We start from the raw sequence: 18448 nt of genomic DNA on the forward strand, positions 1-18448 counted from the left end.
TATCTGCATGAACAGCTGCAGGCCAGAAGAAGGATGATCACATTATAGATGGTCGTGAGCCACCACATGGTTGCTGAGAATTGAACTCAGGACCTCTAGACAAGCGGACAATGCTCTTAACCTCTAAGCCATCTATCTCTCCAGCCCCCCAACATGCTGCTCTTACCTGAGCCCTTCTCTCACAGTTGTATAACTGCCTGTGTCCTGCTCTGAGCTGTAAGGACCTTAGCAGGAAGAGCCCAGTCATCTCCTTCTCTGAGTACACAGTGTACAACTATCAACCGGCCGCAATCCAGTGCTAGGCTCACAGGCATACTCCCACCACACCTCACAACGACACCTGTTTCATTGACAACTTCATCATCAAATCTGCTCTGTCAAACCTGCCGGCTCTGGCTTCCGGCAGCCTTGACCCAGGGTTCTACTTTCCTAGATTTACTTCTTCCTTTATGACTGGCCTGATTGAAGGGAGGGATTAGTGACAAAGGGTGACAACGTCAGTAGCCACTTTCCTGGGGGCAGGGAGGGAACATGCACAGCTCAGTGTTTGTCATCTGGCCTCGGCTCTGGAAGGCAACTGAGGACAGGGCCCTGGCAGGGAGAAAGAGCTGGGAGGTTGTCCAAAGTGGAGATCCAGAGGGAGGTTTCCCTGCGTGGGTCCCATGGGCAAGGCTGCACCTGCTGTCTACAACTCCAGGGATGTAATAAGAATTCCAGGCCGGACACATGAGGGAGCAGCTGCTCACCAGTCATGCTAATGTTGTGAGGAGACAGGGCCAAGCAGGCACGCATGACTGGGCTCACATTCCTTCCCACCCACCCCTACTCCCCTCTGTACCTCCAAATGCCAGATGCACTCAAACAGGCAGTGCCGCCAAACGTCTAGCCCCTTCAACAAGTGTCACAATGGATGAGAGCAAATCGTTAATGAATGACTTCAGTCAGGCTTAGTGGCGCAGGTCTGTAAGCCTGACTAAAGAAAGAGGATCAAAAGTTCAAGGCTAGCGGGCCAGCAGCCTGCCCCAGGCGTAAATGAGTTTGCTGTCAAGCCTAAAGTCCTGAGTTCAATCCCCAGAGCCCACTAGGTGGAAGGAAAAAGACAACTCCTACAGCTTGTTCTGTGACCTTCACATGTGAGCTATGATACACACACATGGACACACAGACACACAATGGAGACACACAAACACATGCACACACACAGGCACCAATGCACACACATGCAGGCATGCGCGCGCACATGCACACACATGAACAAAAGCACATGCAGGCACACATGCTCACATACACCCACACATGCTCACACAAATTATAAATAAATAACGTAAAGCAATGTTCACGGCTAGTGAGACTCTGTTTTAAAAAGAAAAAAAGCGGGCTGGAGAAATGGCTCAGAGGTTAAGAGCACTGGCTGCTCTTCCAGAGGACCCAGGTTCAATTACCAGCATCCACATGGCAGCTCACAACCATCTGTTCAGTTCCACGTGGTCTACTGCCCTCTACTGGCCTCCTTGGACACTGCCTGCACATGCAGTCAAAACACTCATGCACGTAAAAGAAAAAGAAAATCTTTAAAGTTACTATTAATAGACCCCTTACAGCCCTCTTTTTTTTTTTTTTTTCAGCTACATGAAAAGTTTTGTTTTGATTTTTTTTCCCAGCTTTACAGCTGATTATTTTTCCTTGATGGCCATCTAGGTTGTTTCAGGTTTTTTCCCCTTTCAAACACTTCTACAGTACCCTCTTCTCACTAGCCTGTGTACAAGAGTCTCTCAGGTGGACAGTGTCTCCACAGCTGCGTGGAGAGCATGCTCTAGTCATCACCCACAAACAGGCATGTTCCCAACCTCCACATCTTCCCCAGCTCTTTGGCAAACCTTTTGGTTCTCACCAATCTTGGGGGTTTATAATGGAATCTCAATTTTCCTTAGCTTAACTTCCCTGATTACTAGTAAGATTGCACCTTTGTGCACTTATAAGATCTACGTTTGAACCATCCATATCTTCTGCCTAATTTTGTCTGTTGCCTTTTTTTTCAAGCTTTAGTTTCTTGTAATATGTTTCATTCATTTTTTTTTTTTGGCACATTAAAGGGTTTGTTTCCTTTATAAATGTTAGCTGTAAGCCTTTTTTGCTTTCTAACTATGGTTGGTAAATAAAAGTGCAAGTGATTTTTTTTTTTGCATAGTGATCTAATGTCCTTACAACATTCACCTACTCGTTTTATAGAGCTCTTTTCAACAACTCTAAATTTGTTTTATATCTCTTTATCACCCCCCACACACACACACACACACACACACTCCAAAAAAATCCATCATCAAAGGCTTTCTCTTGATGAAATAAGATGACGGAATTTGCTAGGTAATGAACAAGCTTGTTTTGAAACCGCTGGCTCTCCTATCCTCTGTCAGCTGGGACAGCATCGCCCCCTTCTGGCGGCGTGCCAGCAGGCCAGAACTCCCTTGGAGATGGCAGCTGCGTTTGCTTAGATCAAAGAGCCAGAGTTCCCAGCCTAGCTGGAGGTCAGCCTCACCACTACAAAAGAGAGTGATACCCATGCAGAAGACTCGGACACCTGGATTAGACCAAATGACCTGATTAGAGCATGGCCTTTCTTGATTGTCCACATCCACTCTACACCTCCCTTCCCAAAGTCCCAGGGACATCAGCACACAGGCCACAGGGAGGAGACAGCCTTACACAGAGTTAAAGTGAAGCTGGTTCCTCACCCACCCACACCCCTGCCCTGCTCTCAAGCTGAGCCCCAACTCAAGGTTTACATATAAAATGGCCACATGGACCCTGAAGAAATTGGGCAGCCTCAAGGCTCCGTGCGAGCCCACAAAAATCTGTTCTGTGATTTGCTGGATCTCGGGTCAGCCTTGGTGATGCTGGAGGAGAGCTGGAAAAGAAGAGAGGAGTGAATGTCCATATATCAGGCGCTGGCCACTCCTGGACCCCAGCTGTCGCCACAGAATGGTAGGTAGGTGATTTTCCCAGAGAGCTCCATCACTTCTCCCGTTTCTCCAGGTCGTACCAGGCTCTGACAGCCTAAAAATGTAAGACCTGGCTTTATTTCTATCATCAAATCTATGAAAACTGACTGTGCCCTGAGAGTCAGACAGGTTTGAGTTCAAATCTCCATGTGAACGCAAGCACGCCATAGTCAACCCATCCAAGCTTTGGTTTCTTCCTCTGTCTAGAGGAGAAAAAAAATCACTTTCCTTGTGAGACTGTTGCAATGACTGGGTTCAATTTAAATAAAGTGGATCACACCAAATTGGCTGCTCGAAAACGGGGTTGGGGTCCTTGGATGGATGTGTGGAGTCTTTGAAAGGTTACACAAGGAGATAATGAGTCAGTTCCCCACCTAATGGCATGTTGGACACTTGCCAATCTTCCTCCCCACTCCCCACCCCGTGAATCAAGAAATGTGTTCTCCCGAAAGGAGAGTCAACCTGTATGTGTTCAGGATAGAATTTGTTTACAAATATCAACCCACTTTCTGCTTAGAACAGATCTGTAGGCTGGTTAGAACAGGCATAAAACCATGCTTCAGATGAAGAAACAAAAGTTCCAAGAAGCACCGAAATGTCCTAAAGTCAAACGTTGGATACAAAAGACAGGAAGCTGTGTGTGTGTCCTTTCCAGGATCCTGACTGACTGGGGCCCTGGGTCATTATCTTTCTGATAGCTGTCCTGACAGCTAAACTCAGGCCGCAGGTCACTGCAGAGCATTTAACCTGTTTCCTAGACAGAGCAAAGCTCTGGGTTAGAGGATAAATTGATCATTTCATTCCCATCAGCAACAGTTGCCTGACCCACGTGACCCTTCCAGTCTCCAGGGTTTTCCTGCTAACAAGAATTGACTGGAGAGCTATTGTTTTTATTGTTCTTGTGTTTCACAGGAACTGCGGTTCTGTGCACTGTCCTGAGCTGGAAAGTGCAATCAGATAATGGTGGAAACAAAGGTTAGTAGCTAGAAAAGAGTGAAAAAGAAGTGTTTTAGAGGAATCAGCAAATTGTTATTTGAATGTAAAGCATGCCTGCACTTCTCTGCCGTCGTCATGATAGTGACCTTGCAATTTGTACTCTAACGGTCTTCTCAACCAAACCTGTGTCTGTTTCATCCTCTACACATCTGGCCTGGCATCTGGCAGATAAACAACTGGCCCCATCTTCTCAGAAATGCCTCCTCCTCTGGCCTTCAGTCATATCCAACTTGTTTGTCTCTTTAAATGAGGTCAACTAGACCTCATTTATGAGGTGTGACTAGAGAAATACAGTATACCACAGGGAAAGCCTATGAAGAAGAAAATTAAGGGAAATTCCGATGCCTGGAACATGATCCTGTGAGAGACCTAAAAAGGAATATACTTCTGTAACATGAAATATGGTCTATCTCTAGGAATGTAAAGAATGTACACTGTCACTCTGTCAGGTAGATTACTCATTGCTTTGCTTTGTGGCTCTTTTGTACGTGTGCGCATGCGTGTGAGCATGTGTGAAAGAGAGAGAAACAGGGTTTCTCTGTGTAGCCCTGGCTGTCCTGGAACTCCTGGAGAGTGCTGGGGTAAAGGAAAAGCAGGTGTCACTACGCATCGCTGTTGGACTACTTTAATTCATGCTGGTCTAAGAGGCAGAGCAACACAAGCGTGTCATTCACTAAGACAGACACACACACCCATAAATAAAAATTGTTAGGACGCAAACCCAGGACAAATGGCTAATGTGCCTTTTAACATATTAAAGCTGATGCTGGTTCTCCCAGTATCCTCCTGGCTAGCATACCCCCCTCCCCCCCCATCCTAAACTCTGGGCTTTCTTCTCACTAGCTCCTCTGGCCCCTGTAAAACCCAGGCTACCCCTTGTCTGAGGCTCCTCTTTTGCTCTCCCTCCTCATCTCTCCCCAGATGGCCAAGTTCACTCTGGACTCTCCCAGATGACTCTGCCTCTAGCTGTATAGTACTTTTATCTACAGTAAACTTTCCCCTCCACCATACCTAGAAGCATCATGTCCTCCTTCTATTTCTTTTTTCATTCAAAAATAATAAAGATCAATCTTTTAAAAACCATGACCGCAATGACAGGAGCTTGGAGCAGCCTTTTCTTTTACACAGTCCACGGGACTGCTGTGCGGTAAGAGGACTTGCTATTCTCTTCTTCAAAAGGATGGTTTGGGAGTTTTGTTTTCCTTTTCCTAGGTAAAAACCGACATGCAGGCTAGTTAAGTTGTATATTTTCTCCGGTTACAGATGTGATTTTGAAAGGCTTCGGAAGGCACATTCCTTACCAAGGCTCCTCCCAGGTGGCCTGGGCTTTTGCTTGCATGTTCATTTGCATTTGGTCTTGTTTTGTGTTCTGTGACCTTTACACATTTTTCTCCCCACTTGCCCCAAGCTTCTCAGATGCATCAAAGGGAACAGTGGTGTCCCAAACCATCTGAGTAGAACCAGACCTCTGTAGAACTGAGGAACAAGGTCAAGACCTGAGGGCAGAGGGCAGGATTGAAATCCTGATCTTCCAGTTGCCAGTGACATTTGAGACTATCCGTGCCAATCTCTGCATTTCACAGATAAGGAAATGGAGGCCTGGCCATCGGCTCTCTATTACCTCTCACCTTAAAGACAACTCCAAACCCAGCAATCACAGCCCTGGGGGGTTAACAGCCGGAATTTGAAACTTTTTGGAATGTTTCCTCATTCCTCTCAAGATCTCACGGGAAGACCCTCCGCCATGACTGTTTACACAGTGGGTGACTGAGCTGTAAATATAATCCTAGACCCTGATTTTCCCAGCATCTCTTTTTAACAGTAAACAGAACACTTACTATACTTTGCAAAATGTCAGCAATCATTGAGGAAGTTGGTGTTTTGCCAAGTTTACACACCGTGGAGCCTCAAGTGTGGCTCAGAGCCAGCCTTTAATGCGACAGAATGCGATAGCATAATAGTTCCGAAACTATGCAATCCGCTCAACCGAATTCAAGGTTGGTGTGGCACATACCTGTAATCCCAGCTGAAGCTGAGGCAGGGGGATTGTATATTGGAGGCTAGCCTGTACTACAGAGCAAGTGATATTATGAATTGCATGGAGAAACTCTGTCTTTAAAAAAAAAATACTTAAAACAAATCGTTCCTTGATAGCTAATGTAATGAGGGCTAAAAGAAAGCTCCAGGTAACCCATGAAGTCATTCTTGATTATAGTACTGGTCTCAACTACTGTTGTATAGTATTATGCACAAGCTTTTGAGTATGATATATCTATGTTTTTAATGATAAAGAACTTTGGTTCAGGGTAATATTCTTAGTGTACAGGCAATTCTGCTGGCCTGCCCTCAGGGGCCTGGCAATTGCTTAGATCATGACCTGCTGCTGGTTGTGTGCAGTCTGATAAAAGAACCATCCGCCACCCCAAATCTCTATTTCCAATATTCTCTCCCTCTCTCTCCCCCTTTCTGCCCTCTATTCCCCCTTTCTCACTCCTTCTCTGCACCCTCTTCTTCTCTGTCCTCATGGTTCTGCTCCCATCTGTCTGCCTGTCTGTGCACATGTCCACTTGTCAGGCTCTACGCCTTCCCCAGGCCCTTGCTGTTAGGATTTTGGAACAAACCTGCTTCTGGGTTGCCTAGCAACTTATGTCATCTTGTGTCGCTGGCCAGGTGGCCACACCTGGGAGGCATGGTTACCCTTGCCTCTTAAAGGGACCAGCCGGCCATGTGGTCTCTCTCTTGGTCCTTTCTCTATGGGCGCCCCCTTTCTCTTTTCCCTTCTCTCTCTTTTCCTGTCTCTCCTTCTTCCCATCATGTCCTGCTCTCCCTTCTCTCCCTCTCTTTATATCCACCTAATAAAGCTCTTTTATATATAAGATCTGTCCTACGCCTAATCGTCTTTATTTAATTAGTTTGTCCCATAACTTTACACTCGCTCCTCTTCCTTCCCCCACTAAACCTCCTTATGCTAGGTCTGTTGCATTAATCCCTCGGGGCACACCTTGGCACGGGCCTGCCGTAGTACTCCTTCACCTAATTACATTTCCTAACAAATATAAGGTTCTTAACAACTCCTCATACCCAAACCATCTCTTTTTTATAAGAAATCCCCAATATAGGAGTCCATCGTTAGGGAGACTGTATGTGGAGCTATAGAGAACTCAGTGAGGAACATGGAGTTCCTTCCTTCTCCTTGAGCTTGACAATAACTAAGTAAGTCCATTACCACAGTGAGGTGCACAGAAGTGCTGGAGGTAGAACCTAGCTAAAATCAACCCGTAGAGAATGAGATGTAGACTCAGCCTACAGCACTGAGTTTATGGATGGCTGCCCAGGACAAAGGGAGCCAGACAGAGATCCTGCAAAATTTTGTGCGCCTTCATCTTGAAAATCAAAGAAACTGCAAGATGCACCAGGGAAGACTAAGGTGCAGAAAAACAATGTTCAAGGGGACTCAGGAGAGACACCATTAACCTGGCTCCTGACCAGCCATGTGCCCTCACCTGCCCCTTAGGTGCTGCCGGGCTCTCTGCATATTGGAGGGAAGCTGTACTTCCCTACATAGGTAACATTCCGTAACAAGACTGAGTCACTTGTGTGTGGAAGGATGTGGTGCAGGTCCTCAGAGAGAGATGCTAGCTCGACCTCAGGCAAAAGTGTCCTCTGAAATTCGAGTTGCCTTCTGCTAATTCCCCTGGAGATGGGTGTCAGGTAGCTGAGGACAAGATTATCAACAGTCCCGCCTGCCCCTTCCACTGCACAGCGGATCTCTCTCCTCCCGCCCAGGTCCAATCTTTGAATAGGAACCTTGATAGAAAGGAATTCCCCAGTCCTGAGGTAGGAGACCGGAAAGGGAAAGGGATTCCTTATAATCTAAGGGCAGTCCAAAGGATGGGAATGGGTATAAGGTCCACAGTGGCTCCAGAGAGTCAGGGATGAGGGAAACTTACAAGGCTTCCTATCCAACCCAACCCCCTCCCACACACACACAATTAACGAGGGTTAGGGGTGCAGGGGCAGAGCTGTTGCCTAGCACACGTGTGTGTGGTACTAAAGCTTGAACCCCAATCTTTTTGCATGCCAGACATTCTGCCACAAAGCCACCTCTCCAACCCCCAACTCCACACAAAACAAATATTATTAAAGTAGCTGTAGGTTGCAAGCTCCTTTTGGGTTTGTTTTTTCACTCTAGACTCCAGGGTGCACCAGGTCCGCCAGGCTCTGGTCCACAGTAGCTGCTCTGGACTGCTAGAGTTGCCTCCCCTTCTGTGGAACAGCCCTTCATATCCGTTAGCAGTGCCTTTACCTCTTGCACCCAGTAGCTTGGAGGAGTGGTGGGAACAGGAGCAGGAGCTGGTCCAGGAGTTTAGGCAGCAGCAGTCGGCTCTCATCCTTGACCAGAGAGAAGCCAAAAGGAGACTGCATTCTGCTTTACACGGCAGAAGCATGGGGGAGGGGGGCTCTAGCTTCTGAGCTGGTTTCTTATTATCATTCTTCATGAAGATGTGACCGAAACTCCAGCCCAGGTGTCACCACTTTAACCAGCAGCTTTGGAACAACCTTGGAGCTTTCATTTACAGTTGATCTGCCCTCAGATGGTCGTCTGTCATCTACTGCCGTCTGGCTAGGTCCCTTTTTGGCTCAAGGCCTGAAAGTCAAAAAGGATGGAGACTGTAAATCCCAGTTTCAGCCCAGCTCCTAAACGATTGTAAGACCTCAGCTCCTGTGAGGGAGGTTTTCCTTTCTAGATCAGGGATTTGTTAAAGGAATGCTACTTCCTCCTGGTTGAAAAAATAAAATTTGCTTCGGCCTGGGTAGAGAACACTTTTCCTCCTTGTAGCAAAGCATGCTTTCCCTGACACAGTACCTGCACCTACATAAAGCTCAGGAACAAATGACCTAGGCATCATAGCAGCGTCTGCTCAGACTAGGGACAAAGTAACAACAGAAAAAGGAAACTGTCATAATTCCCTCCACTCAGACTTAGGTTGTTTAAGATTTAAGCATGAGGCAGGTAAGATGGCTCAGCAGTAAGGAGCATTTTCTGCTCTTACAGAGGACCCACAGCAGGTCAGCAGCATCCAAGGCAGGTGGTTCATAACTCCAGCTCCAGAGGATCTAACACCTGGCCTCCACAGGCACCAACACACGTGACACACACACACACACACACACGAGAGAAAGAAACACACAGACATACAGATACACACACATATAGACATATATAATGTATGTATATATGTATATATAATTGTTTTGTTTGTTTTCAAGACAGGATTTCTTTGTGTAGCTCTGGCTGTCCTGGAAATCACTCTGTAGACCAGGCTGGCTTCAAACTCACAAAGATCCACCTTTGTCTGTGTGCTGGGATTAAAGGAATGAGCCACTGCCACCCAACCATAAATATTTTTAAATGAAATGAAATAAAAAGATTTAAGCTATATCCCTCCAAATGCTAGCTAAATACGGATAAATGATAGGTAGAAGATAGTAGATAAATTTTTATGAGTGATTCATTGAACTATTGGGTAGCCATATGCAAAAAATAAAATAAAATCAGGTTTATTCCTCACTCTAAACACCAAGATAAGAACAGATGAACCAAAAATATAAATGTGAAAATGAAAACGTAAAAACAAAAGGGGCAAGAGAGAGAGAAAGAGAGAGCTGACCCAGTGGTTAAAAGCCCTGGCTGCTCTTCCAGAGGACCCAGGTTTGATTTCCAATATCCACATGAAGGCTCACAGCTATTTGAAACTCCTGTCCCAGGGAATCAGATGCCTCTTCTGGCCTCCTCCAGCACCAGGTACATACACAGTGCACAGATGGAAAACATCCATCCACATAAAATGAAATGAAAATAATTATATTAAAATTATTTCTAATGAGGAAAAAATGCATAAAATACTTCAAAATGAAAGCGAAACAAAGTCACTCTTAAGTATACCTCATAAAAGTCATAACTAATAAAAGTAATAAAATATTAGCAGCTATGACTCCATAGCAATATAAAAACCTCCTAAGTAAAAAGCGGTGTGAAATCATCTCAAACCATATCAAATGCAAAGAGACGGTGCTAAAAGAATTTCTAGGGAAAAAAAAAATCTCAAGAACCTCATACAGGGAAAACCAGCAATTCATGTAAAAAGAAAAGTAAATGAAAATACATTCACCATTGCTCATAAGAGAATTGCAAATTTAAAGTCCGCTGAGAAGCCATCCATCTTTCTGAAAGACAGAAACCCAAACGTTTCATAACGGACTCTAGATTAGTCTGGGAAGGGCGTTGCTCTTAAAATGTGATGAGACTTCACACTGGTCTATCTCAGCGGAAGGGGGTCTTTTGTTAAACCTGGCAAACTCACATGTGATTTTCCCTCAGACCCAGTAGCCACAGTTTTAAGAATTTATCCTAAATACAGCCATGAGAATTGTGAAATCACGCGTGGCCACATAATTCACTGTAGCACCATTTGTGATGGCAAAGACCAGAAGCAACTCAAATGTCCTTTGGTGGAGGGTTGGTTGGATAAATTACGGAGACTATCACGATGGATTGCTGTGAAGCTGTTAAAACGGGGGCTGGAAAGATGGCCCAGCAGTCAAGAGCGCTGGTTGCTCTTCCAGAGGACTCAGGTTCAATGCCCAGCACCCACAGGGCAGCTCACAACTTCATAACTCATAATTCCGGTTCTACAGGAACTGATTTCCTCTTCTGGCCTTCTTGGGCACACAGCAGTGAACAGAAGTCCATGCAGGCAAAGCACTCATTCACGTTAACACTATTGATAACAAACAACGACAACAGTAGTGATAAGTATAGCTCCCAGAGCACACTGGTAAGTGAGAATAGGTCAAGGGAGGAAGTCTTACTATATGCTCACCAACAACAAAGATAGAAAACAATGGACTAAAAACCATCATCGCTAAGATGAGGGAGGAGGGGGCAGATGAATGGGGAGACAGGTATGAAGCTAACTCTCTCTAATTAACACCTTCATAGCATTTTTACTTCTTTAAAAAAAAAAAATTCCAAAAGTTCATTTTATTGGTATTTGAACCAAAGTCCTGGCGATGGTCAAAGGTAAAGCTCTGGACAGAGGTAGAGAAAATCAGCATCTTACTCTCTCCTTTGATACAACCTCTGAGAATCCACCAACCCAGACACTCTGGCTACACCAGTGGTCAGCGAAAGTGAGATGACTCAAGGGCCCGATGCGACGCGTTCACAGGGTCAGCTGATCATGGGATGGAGGACAGGCGGCGTTGAGAGCTCCGCCTGTTTAATGCTGTAAGAAAACAAGCACAGGCCAGGAGTTGAGCGCAGGTTGCTGTGGCTTGCGCTTGGCTAGGTCTCTGTCGCCCTGCCTTTGGACTTGCAGACCACTCCTCCACTTTTCAGCTCCCTCACGATTCCTTGGGACAGGCGACCAGTGACTGACCATATACACGGACTCGCTGCCACTCGGAGGCCCAGCTTGTCCTCTGGACTCATCGCAGTGATTCCATCAAATGAAGAGCTGGTGCCGTCTCTACCCTCTCTCTGCTGCCCTTCATTTGCAGCTAGGCATCGCCATTGTCACACAAAGAAGCCCGCAGATACCTCAGGTCCTTCGGCACCGTCCCCAGAGCCATCCTCACCAATACGACAAAACCCAGTGAAAGGACAGTCGCAGGTTTCACAGCCGCCCGCATTCAAACTCGAGTTTGGAGAAGGCAGCCCCTCCCCCTCCATCAAAACCCAACTGAGACAAATGGAGCTAACAAGATATCAAGTTGATTTCATAACCACATAGAGATGAATCGTGTCAAGTGACTCGAGGAGACAGCCGTTCTGCCGAGCATGCTTAGAGGGGTAGGGCCTAGGGACAAAGAGACAGCAGAGAAATCTGAAGCCGTTTTTTTTTTTTTTTTTTGTTTTGTTTTGTTTTGTTTTTTTATCAATCTTCCAAGTTATCCTACAGGACAAATGACCCAGTTTCTTCAGGAAATAAGAAATGCAGAAAGGAAAAGGAAGACGTTTTATGGCTTAAGAAAGACTTACATTCGCTGGGCGTGGTGGCACACACTTTTAATACAGACACTCCAGAAGCAGAGCAGGCAGGTGACTGAGTTCGAGGCCAGCTTGGTCTATAAGAGGGAGTTTCAGGACAGCCGGGGCTACACAGAGAAACCTTGTCTTGAAAAAACAAAAACAAAAAGAAAGGAAGGAAGGAAGGAAAAAAGGAGAAAAGAACAAAGATAGGGACTATGACCGACGCAACTGTGAGAAGGAGAGAGCTTTATGGACCTCAGAGAGCATCAACGTATTATCTAGTGCCAGATAATACTAAGGAATTACTCTTGCTATTCAGTATGATTTTATTGAATTATATGGTTTGTTGCAGTTCATCTTCTGTTGCGGCTCTGTTCTGCTATTACAGTTTATTCACCGAGTTTTATCTTTTTTTATTTGTTTGCATTTCTTGCTTAGAGGTGGGCTTCTCCCATTAGGGATATTATACTTTTATTAATTGATTTTAAATTTTATATTGCTTATTTTTTTTTCCTTTCTTGGTCTTTTGAGACAGTGTCTCAGTATGTAGCTCTGGCTGTCCAAGAATTCGTTATGTAGAGATCCACCTGCCTCCTCCCCCGCCGAGTGTTGAAGGTATGAGCTACCACAGCTAGTTTATTGTGCATTTTTTAAAAAAGCATTTGTTTGTGTATATGTGTGTGTGTGTATCACACTCATTTGAGTACCTTCAGAGGTCCAAGAACAATGCCAGATCCTCTCCTGGAACTGGAGGTAGTTATGAGCCTCCTAACATGGGTAGTGGGAATTGAACTCAGGTTTTGTGCAAGAACAGTAAGCTCTTAACCACTGGACCATCTTCCAGCCCTTACCTTGGATATGTTTGTTGTTGAGAAATAATAATTCTGTATAGGCTAGGAAGGCTTGGAACTCACACTCCTCAGTAACCCACGTGCTGGGATCACCGCCACACCTGGCTACTCTGGAAGGTCTTTGTCTTGTCCATCAAAACTCAAATCTCACCTCATTAAAAAAAAAACAAAAAAAAAAAAAAAACATACTTGTAAGGGGCCAGAGAGATGGCACAAGCAGTTAAGAACACTGGTTGGTCTTTCAGAGGACTCAGGTTCGATTCCCAGCACCTGTGGCAGCTCACAACTGTCTGTAACTCCAGTTCCAGGATATCTGGCTCCTTTTCAGGTCTTTGCACACACCAGGCAGGAAAATGGCACACAGACATCACATGTAGACAAAACATCCATAAAAATTAAAAATTAAAAAATGTAAATGTGTTTATATAATCATGTGTAGTAATAGTCCTTGCTTTCTTTCACAACCATTTACTGAGAATTTTCCTCAGATATAATTCTCCCCTCCAAACCCTTGATATTGGTTAAAGACATAAATCTCATCGTAGACATACTTAAAATCAACAAATTGGAAAGGCAGCCTAAGGAATGAGAGAAAATGTTTGCAAATCATATACCTGTTAAAGATTTAATATCCATAATATATAAAGAATTTTGACAATTAAACAACAAAGGAAAAACAGCCTTGAAATTTCAATGTGTAGTCCTCTAATGAGGACACACAAGTGGCCAACAGGCCCATGAAAAAGTGCTCATCATTACTGATTATTAGGAAAATGGCAAATGAAAAGCATAGTAAGATATTACATCTTCCCTGTTAGGATAGCTACAACCAAACAAAACCCAGAAAATAATTAGTGGTGGTAAAGATGTGGAAAAGTAAGAACCTTTGATGGGAATGTAAATGGTGCAGCTAGGAATTTTCCAAAAAGGTGCAAATTACTATATGAGCCAACAATTCCAAAGAATTGAAATTGGGAATTTGAAGAGATGTTTACATACATATGAATAGCAGAGTTATGCGCAATTTATCTGAGATGGAAACAAAACAACTGTCCAGCAACAGGTAAGTTTTAAAACGTACTGTATTCCCACAAGGGAATATTATTCTGCCTTAAAAAAGAAAATTCTGATGAGCACTGTGACACAAGTAAAATTTTATACTAAATGACATAAGCCAGTCCCAAAAGGACAAGTGGTGATCCCACGTATGCAAACTCACATTATAGAATCAGGAAGCCGGTCTTCAGCTGAGGCCTGTGAAAAAGACAGAATGAGGAAGCTGTGACTCCATCTTTCCTACCCGTCGGGAGCTGAGCTGAGCGCTCCAGGCAGCAATTGTGGACCCTTCCCTAGCTGCTTTCCTCATCCTCTTTTTATTGTTTAAGGTTTCTTTATTTTATGTGCACATGCATGTCTGCACACCAGAGAGGAGCACTGGAGCTCGCTAGACTCCAGTTGTGAGCTGCCATGTGGGTGCTGGGTTCAATTTCCAGCACCCTCCAGAAGAGCAGCTAGTGCTCTGAACCACTGAACCGCCTCTCCAGCCCCTCCTCCGATCCTCCCATCCTCCCATCTTCACATCCTCTCAACGCTGCTCTGCATCCCAGAGCAGATCAGCCAATCCCAGCACCAAGCAAACAGCCACTAGGGAACAAGGCGCCCCCTCAGGTGAGAGGGATCAGGGGCAGAGGTCCAGAGACGAGAAGCTGCTGGAGCTGCAGGCGTGCCCTTTAGCTTCGTCTCACACACACACGATGGGGCAGCGCTCCAGGACCCGATGTGAACATGCCCGTGAACACGCAGGGTTCTCTTCGCGTTGCATCTGGTTTGATATGAACTCAGCCCACTCTACGTGCTTCGGGTCGGATGAAGACAGCTGAGCGGCCGTTCTCAGGGCCGGTTTTTTCGACTGGCAAAGGCAGACGAGGCTAACGCCCTGATGCTCCCTGGTGCCAGTGAGGAGCTGTTTAGGACAGCTGTCAGTCCAGAAAGAGGAGCTCGTCTGTGGCCGGTGTTAGAACGTTAGCAAAAATCCACACCCTGTTTTCCCCATAGGGATATGCAGATGTGCCTGCTGTTTCGCGGAGTACTCTACCGAGCCCATTCCTACCTGAAGGACAATGCTTCCTCCCATGCGCTGGGTATATGGAGCCATCTGCCCTGGAGTCCCTTGATTTCACAGCCATCAAGACTCAGGGAAGAGCCGGGCTTGGTGGTGCTCGCCTGTAATCCCAGCACTCGGGGAGGCAGAGGCAGGCGGATGTCTGTGAGTTCCAGGCCAGCCTGGTCTATAAAGCAAGTCCAAGTCAGCCAAAGCTACATCAAGAAGCCCTGTCTCAAAAACAAACAAACAAACAAACAAACAGGGAAGAACCAGGAATCAGCAGTTTATCTCTGATCATCCGATAGCAATGTGGTTTAGGGCAGGAATCAGTTTATCAGCAAATCCAGAGTGAATACTTTTTGTCCTCATATAGATAATTACAGGTGTGTGTGTCTCCCTAGCACACTCTTGTAAATAGTAAATAAGCAGCACCAGTATTCCTCTTCAGGCCCAAAGAGCATGTGTGTACAAGGAAATAGAAAGCATTTATTGTCAGCATATAAAGAGAAAGAACAGGGAGGGTGGGATAAATAGTCCTGTGGGCCTAAAGTAAACATTAGTGTCATCACCAAACCGCTGTTTCCAGCCTGTAGACGTTTTGGACCCACCCCTTTTCTGTCCTTCCTTCCCTCCTGCTCTTTGTTTCTACAGCACTTATCACCATGGTTCCTAAGCATTCAGATCAGCTCGTTAAGTTCAAAAGAAAGCCATTAGTGAGACTCTCCTGGAGTCCAATCCCTGAAGCTGAGCTTGGAGGAGGAGACACAAAATGAATCAAACTCCTTGGATGATGGGACCTGGCATTCTTGGAGAGGAGGAGCCATCGTCGAGTATCTATCAGATGCCCACAGGATGAAAAGTCTTCTTAGCTGCCAGGAAGTTTGGAGTAAGGAGTCCTGCTTCTCACCCTGGAGGACTTAGAGCCTTTAAGTAGGCTTTCCGCGGCATCAGCAACATTAGAGCAGCCCATTATTCCGAGGCTAGGCCTTGCCAAAGAGGACGCTCATCTTCAGAAAACATCGGCTCAGCCTCTCCTCTTTGGCTGTACTGAGGGCAAACCACTTAGGTAAGCCAGGAATACACAGACATGTTGAGGTAGAAGATCAATGGAGCAGCCAGGACTAGACCAAGAGTCTCAGGGTGGTAAGAAACCATCGCCACCAGAGGCAAGATTCACAAACTCCTATGTAGGTGATACCCAGAGAAGCAAGATCTTCTGGGGCTGGAGAGATGGCTCAGCAGTTGAGAGAACTTACTGCTCTTACGGAGGCCCAGGAGTTGGATCCCAGCACCTACATTGGTCTATGAGAATCCACACCCTCTTCTGGCTTTCAAGGGCACACACACATACACAAACACAGAGAGAGAGAGAGAGAGAGAGAGAGAGAGAGAGAGAGAGAGGAGATCTTTTGAGAAAGGGTCTCATTGTGTAGCTCTGACTGTCCTGGAACTCACTATGTAGAACAGGCTGATCTTGAACTCACAGAGATCTGCTTGCCTCTGCCTCCCGAGCGCTAGAATTAAAAGTGTGTGCCACAATGTCCAGCTAGAAATCTTCTTTTAACTTCTTAATCTTTTCTTTCTGATAAATATGGCTCTATGGTTGTCTGCTTAAGCCACCAATCAGGATATGATTTGATAAAATATTTTGATGCTATTTCTAGAACAGATCTTTGAACAGGTGTGCAGTGAGGGTGAGCACCCTGAAGTCTCTGCGGAACAAAACTCTTTAGAGAGCCATCACTGACAGAGTATTGAAAACGGACTCTCCCAGAAAGCCTGGGGCAAGGGATCACAGGCTTCTGCCCAGAATTCTTCTTTCCCGAATTCCCAAACGGTCAGTGATGCCTTAATCTCCAGAGAAAGAGGTTTTTGGGGATTTTGTTTTGTTTTGTTGGTTTTTCCAGAGAAGGTTTTTCTGTGTAGCCTTGGCTGTCCTGGACTCACTTTATAGACCAGCTGGCCTTGAACTCACAGCAATCTTGCTGTCTCTGCCTCCCTGAGTGCTGTATCAAGGGCGTGTGCCACCATGCCTGGCCTTTTGTTTTGCTTTTTGTTTGGGATTGGGATTTTTGTTTTCTTTTTTTCTTTTTTTCTTTTTCTTTTTTTTTTTTTTTTTTAGATAGGGTTTCTCTGTGTAGCTCTGTCTGTCCTGGAACTTGCTCTTTAGACCAGGCTGGCCTTGGGAACTCACAGAGATCCACCTGTCTCTGCCTCCCGAGTGCTGGGATTAAAGGCAGGTGACTAAAGAGAACGAATTTTAATCTCCAGACAAATGGCTGCTTTCCAGAAACTCATTCCCTCGTCTCAGTTTTGGTTCTGAATCCCCAACAAAGCATCTTCTCTTCTACAAACATCTTATGGATTTAAAAAGGAGGTTGTCCTTGGAAATTTTGTTTTCTCTAAAATAAACACTCTATTTCCTTCTGATAGTCTTGCTTTCTGGCCCTGTGATTTAGGATGCTCCTTTCCCAGCTATGCTGACCAAGCTCCACGTCTCTGGAGGACTTGAGCAAAGTCATGGCACACTTTGGCCACTAGGCGACACTCGAGGTTTCCTCCATCTGTGCTGGTTTAACAGCTAGAATAGTCGAAGGCTCAAGAGTTGAGCTTTCCATTCTTCCTGTCTCTGTATTGGAAGCACCTGCCTCGGGTCTTGTCGAAAAGCTGGCGTGGAAAAGAGTAACTAAACCAAGATGAAACCAATCAGAAAAGATAGCATAGCTGACCTAGCATTTTTTCTGCCTAGAATATTCCACAAGGTCAGACAAAGAAGGCCAAAAATATTTTTATATGTCTTTGGCATAGATTTGGATTTGAGGGGGAAAGACTCCTTGAAGCCACCCAAGACAACATCTTAAACACCTCTGTCCCCTCCAGACTAAAATCAACTGCCTGCAATGAAATACTCTATCCCTTTCACCCGCACACTTTGCAAGCCAAACATGCATTATGTTGGTTTGTTGTTGTTGTTGTTGTTGTTGTTGTTGTTGTTCTGGTTTGTCTAGACAGGGTTTCTCTGTGTAGCCTTGTCTGTCCTGGAGTCACTTTGTAGACCAGGCTGGCCTCAAACTCACAGAGATCCCACCTGCCTCTGCCTCCCAGAGTCCTGGGATCACAGGCATAGGCCAAAGTGCTGAGAGACCAAAGATTAAAAATCAGCTATTAATTAAGGCCTTAACTAGGTGAGTGGAGAAGTCCAGGAATGCCCTGAGGGGAAGAACCGCCTTACTGCATTCTTTCCCCACCCACTAGAGATAACAGTTGCTAGGAAACTGGCCCATCCCCCCCTAGGGAGGGACACCAGGTCATTATGGTCTGGGGACCTTCCTATAGCCAATCAATTCAAAATGTAGCATTTTGACCAATAGATGCTTGCCAGGCAGAAATCGCCCTTGCCTTGGGCATGCTGGGAGGGACTAGAATCTATATATCACCCAACTAACCTGGGTGCAGCGCGCTC

This window comes from Psammomys obesus, unplaced genomic scaffold (assembly GCF_907164565.1).
Source record: "Psammomys obesus unplaced genomic scaffold, mPsaObe1.curated_primary_1811, whole genome shotgun sequence".
NCBI classification, from domain to species: domain Eukaryota; kingdom Metazoa; phylum Chordata; class Mammalia; order Rodentia; family Muridae; genus Psammomys; species Psammomys obesus.